The sequence below is a fragment of the Mobula hypostoma genome, chromosome 2 (genome assembly GCF_963921235.1).
Source record: "Mobula hypostoma chromosome 2, sMobHyp1.1, whole genome shotgun sequence".
In the NCBI taxonomy this organism is placed as follows: domain Eukaryota; kingdom Metazoa; phylum Chordata; class Chondrichthyes; order Myliobatiformes; family Myliobatidae; genus Mobula; species Mobula hypostoma.
In genome coordinates this window covers 236,124,351-236,137,976 of record NC_086098.1, presented here as the reverse complement: position 1 = coordinate 236,137,976, position 13,626 = coordinate 236,124,351, and the positions used below count along the sequence as shown (strand labels likewise).

The window sequence follows — 13,626 nt, the reverse complement described above, 5'->3', positions numbered from 1 at the left end:
GTGAAGGGCTTAAGGAGGAGAAGTAGTAGTGGAGGCTTGATGAGGGCACAGAAGAGGTTCAACAGGATGTGAGGCAGATTAGAGGGAATAATGAGAGATTGGACAAACTTGGGTTGCTTCCTTTGGAGCTGTGGAATCTGAGGAGACATGACAGAGAAGAAGGTTATCGTTGATTACCTTAATCAGTTAGGGAGTGGGCTGAGGAGTGACAAATGGATTTCAATACAGATGCATCTTGGAAATGCATTTACAGGAATTTGTAAACCTCTCCTACAACAATGTATAAGTTCTTAGAACTTATACTAGGTCCCTCTTTATCATTACACTCACGCGTGCTACCATTCATAGTATGAGTGCATAGTTTATTGAAGGTAATATTGCAGGTGCACAGGGTGATGTAAAGGCTTTTGGCACACTCGCTTTCATCAGTGTGGGCACTGAGTACAGGATTTGGGAAATTATGTTGCAGTTGTACAGGTGATTGGTGTGACTGCACTTGGAGTACGGTGTACAGTTTTAGTCACCCTGTTATAGAAAACACACGGTTAAAATGGAAAGAGTGCAGAAAAAAAATTATGCATCCATTACATCTGTCTACCTGTCCAAATTGCCCTTGTACATTACTTGAGGGTCCGAGTTAGAGGGAGAGGCCAGCCGGGCTAAGTCTTTATTCCTTGGAATGTAGGAGAATGAGGGGTGACCTTACAGAATTCATTAAAATTATGAGAGGCATAGGTAAGGTGGACAAGAGGTAACACATACCTCTTGGCTTCATTCTCCACCCCTGGTGTCACTGCTGAGACTCCATTCCTCTATGTCCATCCCCTCATGAGTCAAATTCCCTCTCACACTCTCTATTCCAAGAAACTCCAGCTCCGAGTCGGAGCGCCATACAGCATGGGGTAACAGTCCCTTCAGCCCATCTAGTCTGTGCAAACTGTTAATCTGCTAACTCTTAATCAAACTATTAACTCTTATTCCAGTCTGACCCAACCTCATTAAAAAAGGCTTCTTCCATTTACCCTATTGATACCCCTCCTAATGTTGTATACCTCTATCAAATCTCCCTTGTTCTCCTTTGCTCTAAAGAATAAAATCCTAATCTATTCAACCTTTCCCCATTAGTCAGGTCCTCAAGTCCTGGCAACATCCTTGTAAATTTGCTCTGCACTCTTTCAATCTTACTGATACATTTCCTGTAATTGCACACACAACACTCCAAATTAGGCCTCACTTATGTCTTTAACAACCTCAACACAGTCCCTACACTACTTAGCCTCCTGTGATCCAGGAAATATAAACAGTTCGTCAAGCCCTGGTAACATCCCGGTGAATGTTTTCTTCACTCTCTCTAGTTTAATGACATCCCTCCAAAGAATGGGTGACCAGAACTGCACACAATAGTTATCTGCAACTAACCCAATCATCTCTGGTGTCATACAGTAAACTTCTTCCGCACTTTCTCCAAAGCCTTCATATCTTCTCAAGAACATGAAAGATTCTGCAGATGCTGGAAATCCAAAGCAACAGGCACAAAATACCTCGAGCAAGAGGGACTCAGCAGGTCAGACAGCATCTATGGAGGGGAACAAACAGTCAATATTTTGGGCCGAGACCCTTCATCGGGACCGGAAAGGAAGGGGGGGAAGATGGCACAGGAACAAGTTCCTGTGTCTAGAAAAACTTTTTGTAACCCTTGTTTTCTAGAACTCAGGATCTCTACTGTGTCAGCCCACCCTACTGATTTGCCAAAGCGTCCTAACTCTCCCAGATCACCCTGTCCAGTTACATCCCTACCTCCACCCCCTCCCGCCACACCCATTCTGGTACCCTGTCCCCCTCATATCCTGGATGATGGGAGTCCTTAATGATGGATGCTGCCTTTTTTGAGGCATCGCTCCTTGAAGATGTCCTGGATGCTGGGGAGGCGAGTGCCCATGATGGAGCTGACTGAGTTTACAACCTTCTGCAGCCCCTCTGCATCTCTGTGGAATCAGTTACCATTCTCTCCTCTTTTCACAGCACCACCAAGTTTTTACAGATTTAGACATTTCCAAATGGTGCAGAAATAAAAAAAACCCTCAAAAAATGCAGGATAAGATGTTAGCATCTCTTGTACCAATGGGTCGTGAGCACTTGCTCGAGACTGCCTTGATGTTGGGAGTGGCACAGGGTTGACAAGCTGGGCCTTACAAGTGGGCACCTCAATCCTTGATTAGCCCGCTACATCTCTGGATGGCTCAGCGATGACTTCTGGTGTCCTAGCGTCACCCCTAGTTTTGTCTTCCTGCTCTCTTGATGCTATCTTGGATTGCAAGAGGGATCTTTTTGCTGCCATTGACTGCCTCTTTCCGCAGCCTCTGATGAGGCTCCGATGGTTTGCTGTGGAGTCTGACCATGCATCCCTAGCTCCTTCAGCAATTCGATGGTGGATGTGGCTATAAGTCCACTAAAACCCACATCCACAGGTGTAGCATTTTCTGGTAGAAAGGCGAGTTGTTTATTGACATCCACCAGCATTTTTCAGTCACGGGCCATGTTCATCTGTCCTGTTCCTGGCTTAGGAGGGAGATTAGATGGTCTTTTCCCTCCCTCCTGGACAAATGTTGCTGGTGTCGGTGCATTAGTTGTTCTCAGGGGCAAGGAGTTGGTTGCAATCCTCTTTTTCTTGATTGCCACCGACAGACTCTTCAAGACCTGGCTGTGATGCCATGTGCATCTACCTTATGTGAGGCTGGTTTTGCAGCTTGCCAGGATATGCTGGAGGGTTGCCGGAATCGGGCACAAGACACAAGTCGGGTGTTCACCGAACCACCGAGTTTTTTTTTGTGTGAGGGAAGCACATCACATGTAGCTCTGATGAGAAAGCTAAGTCTGTTTGCTTCCATCTCCCATATGTCCTTCCAGCTGATTTTCCTCCTCTTAATGCTTTCCTACTGTATCCATTGCCCTTGTTTATCCAGGGAGACAGCCTTTACACTTCTCTCTGACTCTTCTTGTTGACAACCATCTTCCTTCACTCTGGAATTGTGGCCTTGTGCCAGGTGGGTTCACTTGCTGCCAGACCAAAACTGCTCCTGCCCTGTTGGACTTGCCCCACAATGTCTCTATGCCTAAGGGCTGCTGTTGTTTGCTGCACCGCATCAGCTGAGGTCCTTTTCCACCCAGTTCATAAGGTCCATGCCGTGTTACTGATGGTCTTCTCATGAGAGTCTTTGAGTGTCATCTTGGAACACTTGAGTTCCTCTGTAAGGGCAGTGAAAGGTATTTCAACATCTTCTTTACCATAGAGACTGAAGTTACTGATACACCTTGGGGCACAGAGCCACTTCTTTACAAACAATGTGGTAGTTCTGTTGAGCTTCTTCATGGTTATTGGTGGGAGCTCGTAGACAGTGAGTGGCCACATCACCCAGGGTAGGAGTCCAGAGCTTCAGTTTTGCTGGTAGCATGGTCTTGTCAATGTTATCCAGGCTGTCGGTGATGTGTTGCTTTAGTTGCTGCACCTGTTCTCTGTTGTTGAGGCTGGAATTGTACCATCTACCCAGGTTTTGGGCAGGCTGTTCACTGACTGTTGGATTTGGGTCATCACCAATGAAGGACTTTATATCTTTCAGCATCCCTTGACTATGGAGATGCTTCTTGACTTGCTGGGTTTGATTTTCATTCCGGCCCACTTGATGTTTTCCTGCAGCTTTCCAAGTAGTCGCTTGATGCATGCTGCAGTAGTGGTTAGTATTGTTATACCATTTATGTACGTCCTAATAGGGGGAAGACGAAGTCCACCACTTGTTCTTTCACTGCCTATCACCCATCTTGGAGCCCTGATTCTGACCTCATGGCCATTGTGAAGGCCAGGGAAGATGGAGTGCATCTTGCCATAATGCCTACTTCCAGTCTCTGCCACGTTGTGGTAAAATCTGCTGTTGTGAATCACGACTGCAGATCTTGAAAATACAACTTCACCAGTGTTGTGATGGGTTCTGAAGTCAAATTCGGAATTGAGCCGAATACATTGATGAGGTCTGGGAAGATCACATAGAGATTTCTTTTGACCTTCCTAGCTGCTTGAATCTGGTGACATTTCATGCTTGTATGTTCCAAAACCCAGAGACCCTGGAATTCCTACTTTCCTACAGATATATCAATGTACTTCTTCCTCTCCAGGTTGCTGGCCAGCCTCTGTGCCACTACAGTGACCATTTTCCCCTCAACTTTCAGGAGGCAGATTGGTCGAAACTGACTGATGCTTTCTGCATCCCTTTCTTTTGGAATCTGGACACTGCCAGCCCATCAGCACGCTTCGGGTATCATTCGCCTCTGCCACACTACCTCATGAGCCTCCAGAGAAACCACAAGATGTCCGGTCCATTCTTATAAGTCTCTATGGTACTCCATTAATAAATATTAAAGATAATACCTACCCTGGGAACTCTGTACGCCCCCCTCCCAAGGGCAGTGGGATGTTGACTTCACGAAGGCCATTGACAAGGTCCCTGGTGGCAGGCTAGTCTGGAAGGTTACATTGCATGGGATGCAGGGGGAAATAACGCATTGGTAGGAATCAGAGAGTGATGATTGAGGGAGGGTGGTTTCTCAGATACTGAGACCTTCATTACTTGTAATTGATATCAATGATTTGTATGTAAATGAAAATTGGTTGGTAAGTTTGCAGATGACACTTTAACAGATGATGTTGTAGACAGTGTAGAAGGTTACAAAAATTACAAGGGGGATTCATGATCTGTTGAGTATGTGAGCTGGGGATTGGCAAATGGCTTTCAATCAAGATAAATATGAGGTAATAAATTTCAGGAGATCAAACCAAGGCGGGATGTATACAGTGAATGGTTGGTTGGACCCTGGGGTGTGTTCTGGTACAGACAGACCAAGGAGTACAAGTGCATAGTTCACACCACAGGTAGACAGGGTGTTGAAGGTGGTGTTTAACACACTGGCCTTCATCAGTCAGGCCACTGAGTATAAGAGTTGTGAGTTATATTGCAGTTATAAATGATGTTGACAAGGCTGCTGTTGGAGTACTGCATATAGTTTTGGTCACCCTGAAGTAGGAAAGATGTTATTAAACTATAATGAATGCAGATAAAGACTTACCAGGTTGCTCATGGACCTGTGGGCTCAAGTTACAAGGAGAGGTTGTGAAGACTCGGACTTTATTCACTGGGAGTAAGGAATGACTTGACAGAGAATACAAGGTGATGAGGGACATAGAAAGAGTGAAAGCACATAGTCCTTCTCCCAGGGGTGATCTGCTAAAGACAAAGGGGCGTAGGTTTAAGATCAAAAGTACGTTGTTTAAAAGGGAAAAGAGGAGCAGCTTCTTTGGACAAAGAGCAGTATTTATTGGGAATGAGGTGCCAAAAAGTATATTGGGAATGTTTAAAAGCCATTAGGCAAGTACATGGACAGGAGAGGTTTAGATGTCTTTGGTCCCCAACATAGCGGATGGGACTAGCTTGTTGGGCATGGATGAATGGGACCTAAGGATTTGCTTCCATGCTGTATGACTCTGTAACACCTTCTCTCTATCAGCTTCTACCCCATCCAAAATCTCAGTCTCTCCTTTCCCTTCAGCCGACTTCTTCAACCTAGTGACCCTTTCTGTAGGCTTTGAGAAAGGTGCCACCATGAGGCTGCTAAACAAGATAACACCTATCCATGATGTTAGAGGAAAAGCACTAGCACGGATAGAGCATTGGCTGACTAGCAGGAGGGAAAGAGTGTGAATGACGAGGGCCTTTTCTGGTTTGCTGCAGGTGAATTGTGGCATTCCGCAGTTGTCCGTATTGGGACCACTTCTTTTTACATTAAATGTTTGTGATTTGGATATGGAATCGATGGCTTTGTGGCCAAGTTTGTGTATGATACAAAACAGGTAGCAGGGCAGGTACTGTTGCAAAAGCAAGGAGGCTGCAGAAGGACTTAGATATGGTGAATGGGCAAAGAAGCGGCAGATGGAATATAGAATAGCAAAGTGTAAAGTCAAGCACTTTGGCAGAAGGAATAAAGCCACAGACAATTTTCTAAACAGCAAACAAATTCAGAAATTGGAGATGCAAAGGGGCTTGGGAGTACTTGTGCAGGATTCTCTAAAGGTTAGCTTGGAGGTTCGGTCAGTAGTAACGAGAGAAGCAAGGAGGTATAGTTGAGGCTTTGTAAGGCATTTGGTCAGGCTGCGTGGGAGTATTGTGAGCAATTTTGGACTCCTCATCTGAAAGGATGTGCTGGCATTGGAAAGGGTCCAGTGGAGGTTAACAAGAATGATCCTGGAAAAACAGGATTAATGTTTGATGGCTCTGGGCCAGTACTTGTTGGAATTTAGAAGGAGTGGGGGTGGGTGGATCTCATTGAAACCTATTGAATATTGAAAGGCCAGGGTCGAGTTGACATGGACAGGATGTTTCCTATAGTGGGGAAGTCTGGTATTGGAGGGCACAGCCTCGGAATAGAGGGATGCCCATTTAGAGCAGAGGAGAGGAGGAATTGCTTTTGCCAGAGGGTGGTGGATCTGTGGAATTTGTTGCTGGAAAAGATGTGGAGGCCATGTCACGGGGTACTTTTAGTCATAGAGAAGTACAGCAAAGAAACAGTCCCTTTGGCCCATCTAGTCCATGCTGACTCATTTAAACTGCCTACTCCCATCGACCCGCACCGGGACCATAGTCCTCCATACCCCTACCATCCATGCATCTATACAAACTTAAGTGGATGTTGATAGATTCTTGATTAGTAAGGCATCAAAAGCTACAGGGAGGAGAAAGGAGAATGGGATTGACAGGGATAATAAATCAGCCATGATGGAGTGGTGGTAGCAGACTTGATGGTTCAAATGGCGTAATTCTGCTCCCATGTCTTATGGAGACAACCTTCCTATTAAAAATCTAAGCTGAGCCCTCTGCTACTCTTGTCTGGTCTCCTCCCCAACTTTTTTTGGCCTCTTCCTACTCACGTGCCCATAGTGTTTTTGGATTTCCATTCCTGTTAGGAGTCAGCCTTCCTCATGTCCTGCCTTTACCCCTCTCAGTTCCTCCTTTCACTTCCCCCCTCACCCTTGTGCCATCGGCCCACTGTCCATCTCTCCAGCTCTGTTCCACAGCCCGTTTTCTCTTTGTCCAAGGGTCTAGTTTCTCTTCCCTTCACCCTCACCTGTACTCCATCTGAAGCACCCACTTCCCCACCACAGTAAAGGCCTCCTGTTCCTCATCCACATTATCCCCTCACCTAACTTTGATTCCAGTCCACTGAGGGGAAAAACAAAACTATTCTCATAAGCAAGAGGTCACTTGGCTCTTCAGGGCTGCCCCACCACCCCACATGATCACCGCTGACACACACAAAATTCTGGAGGAGTTCAGCTGGGCCTTCATCAGCACTTACCTGAGGAAAGATGTGCTGGCACTTGAGAGGGTCAAGAGCAGGGTCATGAGAATGGTTCCAGGAATTAAGGGGTTAACATATGGGGAGCATTTCAGGGCTCTGTGGCTGTACTCACTGGAGCTCAGAAGAATGAAGGGGGATTTCGTTGAAACCTATCAAATATTGAAAGGCCAAGGAGGGTAAGTGGAGACAATGTTTCCTTTAGTGGGTGAGTCTAGAATCAAAGGGCACAGCCTCAGAATAGAGGGGTGTCCCTCTAGGACAGAGAAGAGGAGGAATTGCTTCACCCAGAGGGTGGCAAATCTGTGGGGTTCATTGCCACTGGTGGCTGTGGAGGCCAAGACATTGAATAAAGTGGAGGGGTGATCGTTTCTTGATTGGTAAGGGCTTCAAATGTTACCAGAAGGCAGGGGAGTAAGATTGAGATGGATAATTAATAACCATGATGGAATGGTGGAGCAGACTTGATGGGCCGAATGGCCTAATTCTGCTTCTATGCCTTATGTTCTTGTTACCTGACTCAACTTGAAACATTGACTGTTTATACGTTTCCACAGATGCTACCTGGCCTGTTGAGTTGCTCCTCCTGCATTGTGTGTTTTGCTCTGGATTTCCAGCATCTGCAGAATCTGCTGAGCTTGTGTTCTTCCCCAGCCTCGCCTCCCCTCCCCTGAGCCAATTTCCCACTGCCCTCAATTCCCAAATCTTTCAAACTTCCACTCACAACCCCCACCGGTGATCCACAGGTATAAAGTACTGGTGCACAGAAATAGGCCCTTCAGCCCATCTAGACCATGCCAAACTCTTATTCTGCTTGGACCTGGGGTCCATGGACTCCTTGCTTAATCGTATTGGTTCACGGCATAAAACTGTTGGATACCCCTCGTCTAGTCCCATCAATCTGCATAGGGACCATTGCCCTTCACACCCCTCTCGTACTTATTCAAACATAAATGTTGCAGTTAATCCCTTATTCACCACTTTTGATGGCAGTTTGTTCCATAATCTCATAACTCTGAGTGAAGCGTTCCCTATAATAATTTCACCCTTAACCTATAAACTCTAGTTTTAGAAACAAAAGAAAATCTGCAGATGCTGGAAATCTGAGCAACACACACAAAATGCTGGAGGAACTCAGCAGGCCAGGCAGGACCTGCGGAAAAAATGCTGAGGAGTAGTTTTGAACTCTAGTTTTAGTCCCACCCAACCTCAGTGGAAAAAGTCTGCTATATTTACCTTATCCATGCCCCTCATAGATTTGTATACTTCTATTAAATCTCCCCTCATTCTCCTACGCTCCCAGGAAAAAGTCCTAACCTATTCAATCTTTCCTATAACTCAGGTTTTCAAGACCTGGCAACATATTTGTAAATTTTCTCTGCACTCTTTCAAACTTATTGAGATCTTTCCTCTAGGTATGTGACCAGAACTGTACACAATTAAACCTCACCAATATCTTACAGACTTCAACAGATTCCCCTGAAATCAGCATCTCCACTCCTTCTGCACCCAAACACCTCATGTCTGGGATGTTTAGACCAGATCGCTGCTTTTGTTTGAGCTACTGACACCAGCACTCTCTCCCTGCGGCAGATCTGTGAACCTTGTCCATCTCCCCGGTGGTGTCTGTCCCTGACTCCTTTACTCAGTCCTTTAATTCATGAAGGCCAATATGCTAAAAGCTCTCTTTAGGACCCTATTTTAATGAATTATCAGGGAAATGATATGCATTCACTCCAACTCTTTGGCTCTCATGATTTTATACATCTCTGCAATCTATGCTCTAGGGAATGAAATCATAGCCTATCCAACCTTTCCTTATAACTCAGCCTCTTTAGTCCTGGCAACTTCCTTGTAAATTTTTTCCACATTCTTTCCAGTTTATTAAGACCCATCTCACATTTATTCCCCAACTCTCCTTGTCTGGCCCCACGTATCGCCTGCCAGTGGGAGTCTGGCCAAAAACTACCTGACAGGTACTGGGGACTTGTCCAGTGCAGCAGGGTGCAACAGGCACCAGGGCTCTGTTTCCAAACCCCCCCCCCCCAGCAGCGTCTCAGACCCTCAGACCAACCCGAGGCAGGGGAGGGGCGGTAGTGCAAAGGAGTTCCCGGTCGCATACACCCACGGGGAGGGGGGGGAAGAGCATTACCTCCACCACACTCCTACCTGGTTCCACCTGCTTCATATCCCTCAACCCTCCTCAGTCCATCAGTCACCTCCGAATCCTAGTTCTCCACTCCCTTGACTGGCCATCTCCCCTCTCCGTCACACCCACCCAAAACCTTGTCAATTCTTCCCTCTGTCCTCACAGACGCTGTTCGACCCGCTAAAGAGTTCCGTGAACCAGCACTACACTTCTCCGTATCTGCTACATTTTGTTTTGCGTTGTTACTGTTTACCTCTTTAAACCTCAATACACCGTGTAATTATCAGTTGTGCATGAAAAAATTTCATTATTTCCGTATGTGACGATAATATACCAATTTCAATGCCTCTATTACACAGCCCCCCCCCCACTAGACTCCCGTGATCTCGATGATGCCTGACCCACTAATTATTTCTAGAATTTTATGCCAGATTCTCTTTAATTCGGCGTCTCCGCTTCTCCTGCAGCCCCCCCCCCCCCGCCCCACCCCAGTTTCCGGACACCTTGCGTCTAGGACGTTTCGAAAAGTTCCCCGCTTTTCGTTCGGGACCACCGACACCACCGCACTCTCTGCGGCGGACCCGCGTATTTCGATAATCTTCCCTGTGACGTCTCCTTCCGCATCCCTCGTTACGACTGCACCCATCTCCCGATTCAGAGCCAACGAGAACCCTCATTCGCACCGCCCCCCACTCTCCGCGGCGCTCCTCACCACACGATCCCTTCCCTCGCCGCTATCCGCCTCCCCGCGACCCTCCTTCATCGTAGGCCGTGACTTCCTCAGCTTTCACCTCTCCCGAAGGTGAGGCGCATTCCCTAACTGCTCCCCCACACACAAACACTCACCTCTTCGCGGCGCTCCCTCACAGATAAACCCCTCGCCTTCACCGCGACACTCCGTCCCAGACAACCCCCCCCCCCTCACCTTGATGCTGCCTCACACAGTGTAGCAGGAGTCAGGCGCCGAACCCACAGCCCCCGCCCCCACCCCTGTCTCACCTTGTGTACGGGACCTGCTGGGGGTCGGGCTGAGACGGAGCAAAACCCAGCGTTCGGAGTTCCTCGCTGAACAAGACGAACTTTCAGAACTTGTCGGATAGTTTCGGCGAGACTCTCACAACTAGTGCGAAACTCCGCTGACGAGGGAGTCACTGCCTCTTGCCCGCCCCCTCCCTCCTCTTTGGACTCTTCCCATCACTCTTTCCACTCTACTCCCGCCCGCCCCCTCCCTTCCCTTCAGGAACCGACTGAGAACCGACCCCACGCTGCGCGGGGGTCGCGAAGCAGAAGCGTAACTATTTAAAGTTTGGTGATAACAGCGCAGACGTGTCCCCGAGGGCTGGGAACCTGTTTCAGGATCGGGGATCGGTCCGTGGTCAGGTCGCGGCGACCTGCCCAGGCTTTTAACCAAGAGTCTCCAGTTATTAACGTGAACAAGAGCGCCAGGGAAAGCACGGAGACACCCCGCGGCCGAATGGCCACGGGATTCCACAAAGTGGCGTGTGTGCATTAAAAACGGGTTGTTTTTTTTTACAAAAAAGCTGGAGACTGAGTGTATTATAGAAACATAGAAACATAGAAAATAGGTGCAGGAGTAGGCCATTCGGCCCTTCGAGCCTGCACCGCCATTTATTATGATCATGGCTGATCATCCAACTCAGAACCCAGCCTTCCCTCCATACCCCCTGACCCCTGTAGCCACAAGGGCCATATCTAACTTCCTTTTAAACATAGCTAATGAACTGGCCTCAACAGTTTGCTGTGGCAGAGAATTCCACAGATTCACCACTCTCTGTGTGAAGAAGTTTTTCCTAACCTCGGTCCTAAAAGGCTTCCCCTCTATCCTCAAACTGTGACCCCTCGTTCTAGACCTCCCCAACATCGGGAACAATCTTCCTGCATCTAGCCTGTCCAATCCCTTTAGGATCTTATACGTTTCAATCAGATCCCCCCTCAATCTTCTAAATTCCAACGAGTACAAGCCCAGTTCATCCAGTCTTTCTTCATATGAAAGACCTGCCATCCCAGGAATCAATCTGGTGAACCTTCTTTGTACTCCCTCTATGGCAAAGATGTCTTTCCTCAGATTAGGGGACCAAAACTGCACACAATACTCCAGGTGTGGTCTCACCAAGGCCTTGTACAACTGCAGTAGTACCTCCCTGCTCCTGTACTCGAATCCTCTCGCTATAAATGCCAGCATACCGTTCGCCTTTTTCACCGCCTGCTGTACCTGCATGCCCACTTTCAATGACTGGTGTATAATGACACCCAGGTCTCGTTGCACCTCCCCTTTTCCTAATCGGCCACCATTCAGATAATAATCTGTTTTCCTATTTTTGCCACCAAAGTGGATAACTTCACATTTATCCACATTAAATTGCATCTGCCATGAGTTTGCCCACTCACCCAACCTATCCAAGTCACCCTGCATCCTCTTAGCATCCTCCTCACTGCTAACACTGCCACCCAGCTTCGTGTCATCCGCAAACTTGGAGATGCTGCATTTAATTCCCTCATCCAAGTCATTAATATATATTGTAAACAACTGGGGTCCCAGCACTGAGCCTTGCGGTACCCCACTAGTCACCGCCTGCCATTCTGAAAAGGTCCCGTTTATTCCCACTCTTTGCTTCCTGTCTGCTAACCAATTCTCCACCCACACCAATACCTTACCCCCAATACCGTGTGCTTTAAGTTTGCACACTAATCTCCTATGTGGGACCTTGTCAAAAGCCTTTTGAAAATCCAAATATACCACATCCACTGGTTCTCCCCTATCCACTCTACTAGTTACATCCTCAAAAAATTCTATGAGATTCGTCAGACATGATTTTCCTTTCACAAATCCATGCTGACTTTGTCCGATCATTTCACCGCTTTCCAAATGTGCTGTTATCACATCCTTGATAACTGACTCCAGCAGTTTCCCCACCACCGACGTTAGGCTAACCGGCCTATAATTCCCCGGTTTCTCTCTCCCTCCTTTTTTAAAAAGTGGGGTTACATTAGCCACCCTCCAATCCTCAGGAACTAGTCCAGAATCTAACGAGTTTTGAAAAATTATCACTAATGCATCCACTATTTCTTGGGCCACTTCCTTAAGCACTCTGGGATGCAGACCATCTGGCCCTGGGGATTTATCTGCCTTCAATCCCTTCAATTTACCTAACACCACTTCCCTACTAACATGTATTTCGCTCAGTTCCTCCATCTCACTGGACCCTCTGTCCCTTACTATTTCTGGAAGATTATTTATGTCCTCCTTAGTGAAGACAGAACCAAAGTAATTATTCAATTGGTCTGCCATGTCCTTGCTCCCCATAATCAATTCACCTGTTTCTGTTTGCAGGGGACCTACATTTGTCTTTATCAGTCTTTTCCTTTTTACATATCTATAAAAGCTTTTACAGTCCGTTTTTATGTTCTCTGCCAGTTTTCTCTCATAATCTTTTTTCCCCTTCCTAATTAAGCCCTTTGTCCTCCTCTGCTGAACTCTGAATTTCTCCCAGTCCTCAGGTGAGCCACTTTCTCTGGCTAATTTGTATGCTACTTCTTTGGAATTGATACTATCCCTAATTTCTCTTGTCAGCCACGGGTGCACTACCTTCCTTGATTTATTCTTTTGCCAAACTGGGATGAACAATTGTTGTAGTTCATCCATGCAACCTTTAAATGCCTGCCATTGCATATCCACCGTCAATCCTTGAAGTGTCATTTGCCAGTCTATCTTAGCTAATTCATGTCTCATACCTTCAAAGTTACCCCTCTTTAAGTTCAGAACCTTTGTTTCTGAATTAACTACGTCACTCTCCATGTTAATGAAGAATTCCACCATATTATGGTCACTCTTACCCAAGGGGCCTCTCACGACAAGATCGCTAATTAACCCTTCCTCATTGCTCAAAACCCAGTCCAGAATAGCCTGCTCTCTAGTCGGTTCCTCGACATGTTGGTTCAAAAAACCATCCCGCATACATTCCAAGAAATCCTCTTCCTCAGCACCTTTACCAATTTGGTTCACCCAGTCTACATGTAGATTGAAGTCACCCATTATAACTGCTGTTCCTTTATTGCAC

At 46.9% G+C, this 13,626-nt stretch overlaps 2 protein-coding genes across 7 annotated transcripts in view; both read right to left on the bottom strand.

Moving 5' to 3' along the window:
• tlr18 (toll-like receptor 18) overlaps positions 1-13,626 on the bottom strand; it is a 60,812-nt gene that overhangs the window by 5,301 nt on the left and 41,885 nt on the right. For 2 of the 6 annotated variants that reach the window (XM_063041656.1, XM_063041655.1), the window contains exon 2: positions 1,420-1,576. The exons of 3 other annotated variants lie outside the window; for them this stretch is intronic. The gene's annotated coding sequence lies outside the window, so the exon portion shown is untranslated. Of the gene's footprint in view, positions 1-1,419; positions 1,577-10,546; positions 10,603-13,626 lie in introns of those variants that run through there. One more of the 6 variants, XM_063041654.1, reaches the window with a different exon arrangement.
• LOC134357964 (basic proline-rich protein-like) overlaps positions 1-13,626 on the bottom strand; it is a gene marked incomplete at its 5' end in the record, with an annotated part of 33,956 nt that overhangs the window by 13,987 nt on the left and 6,343 nt on the right. The window lies entirely within an intron of this gene.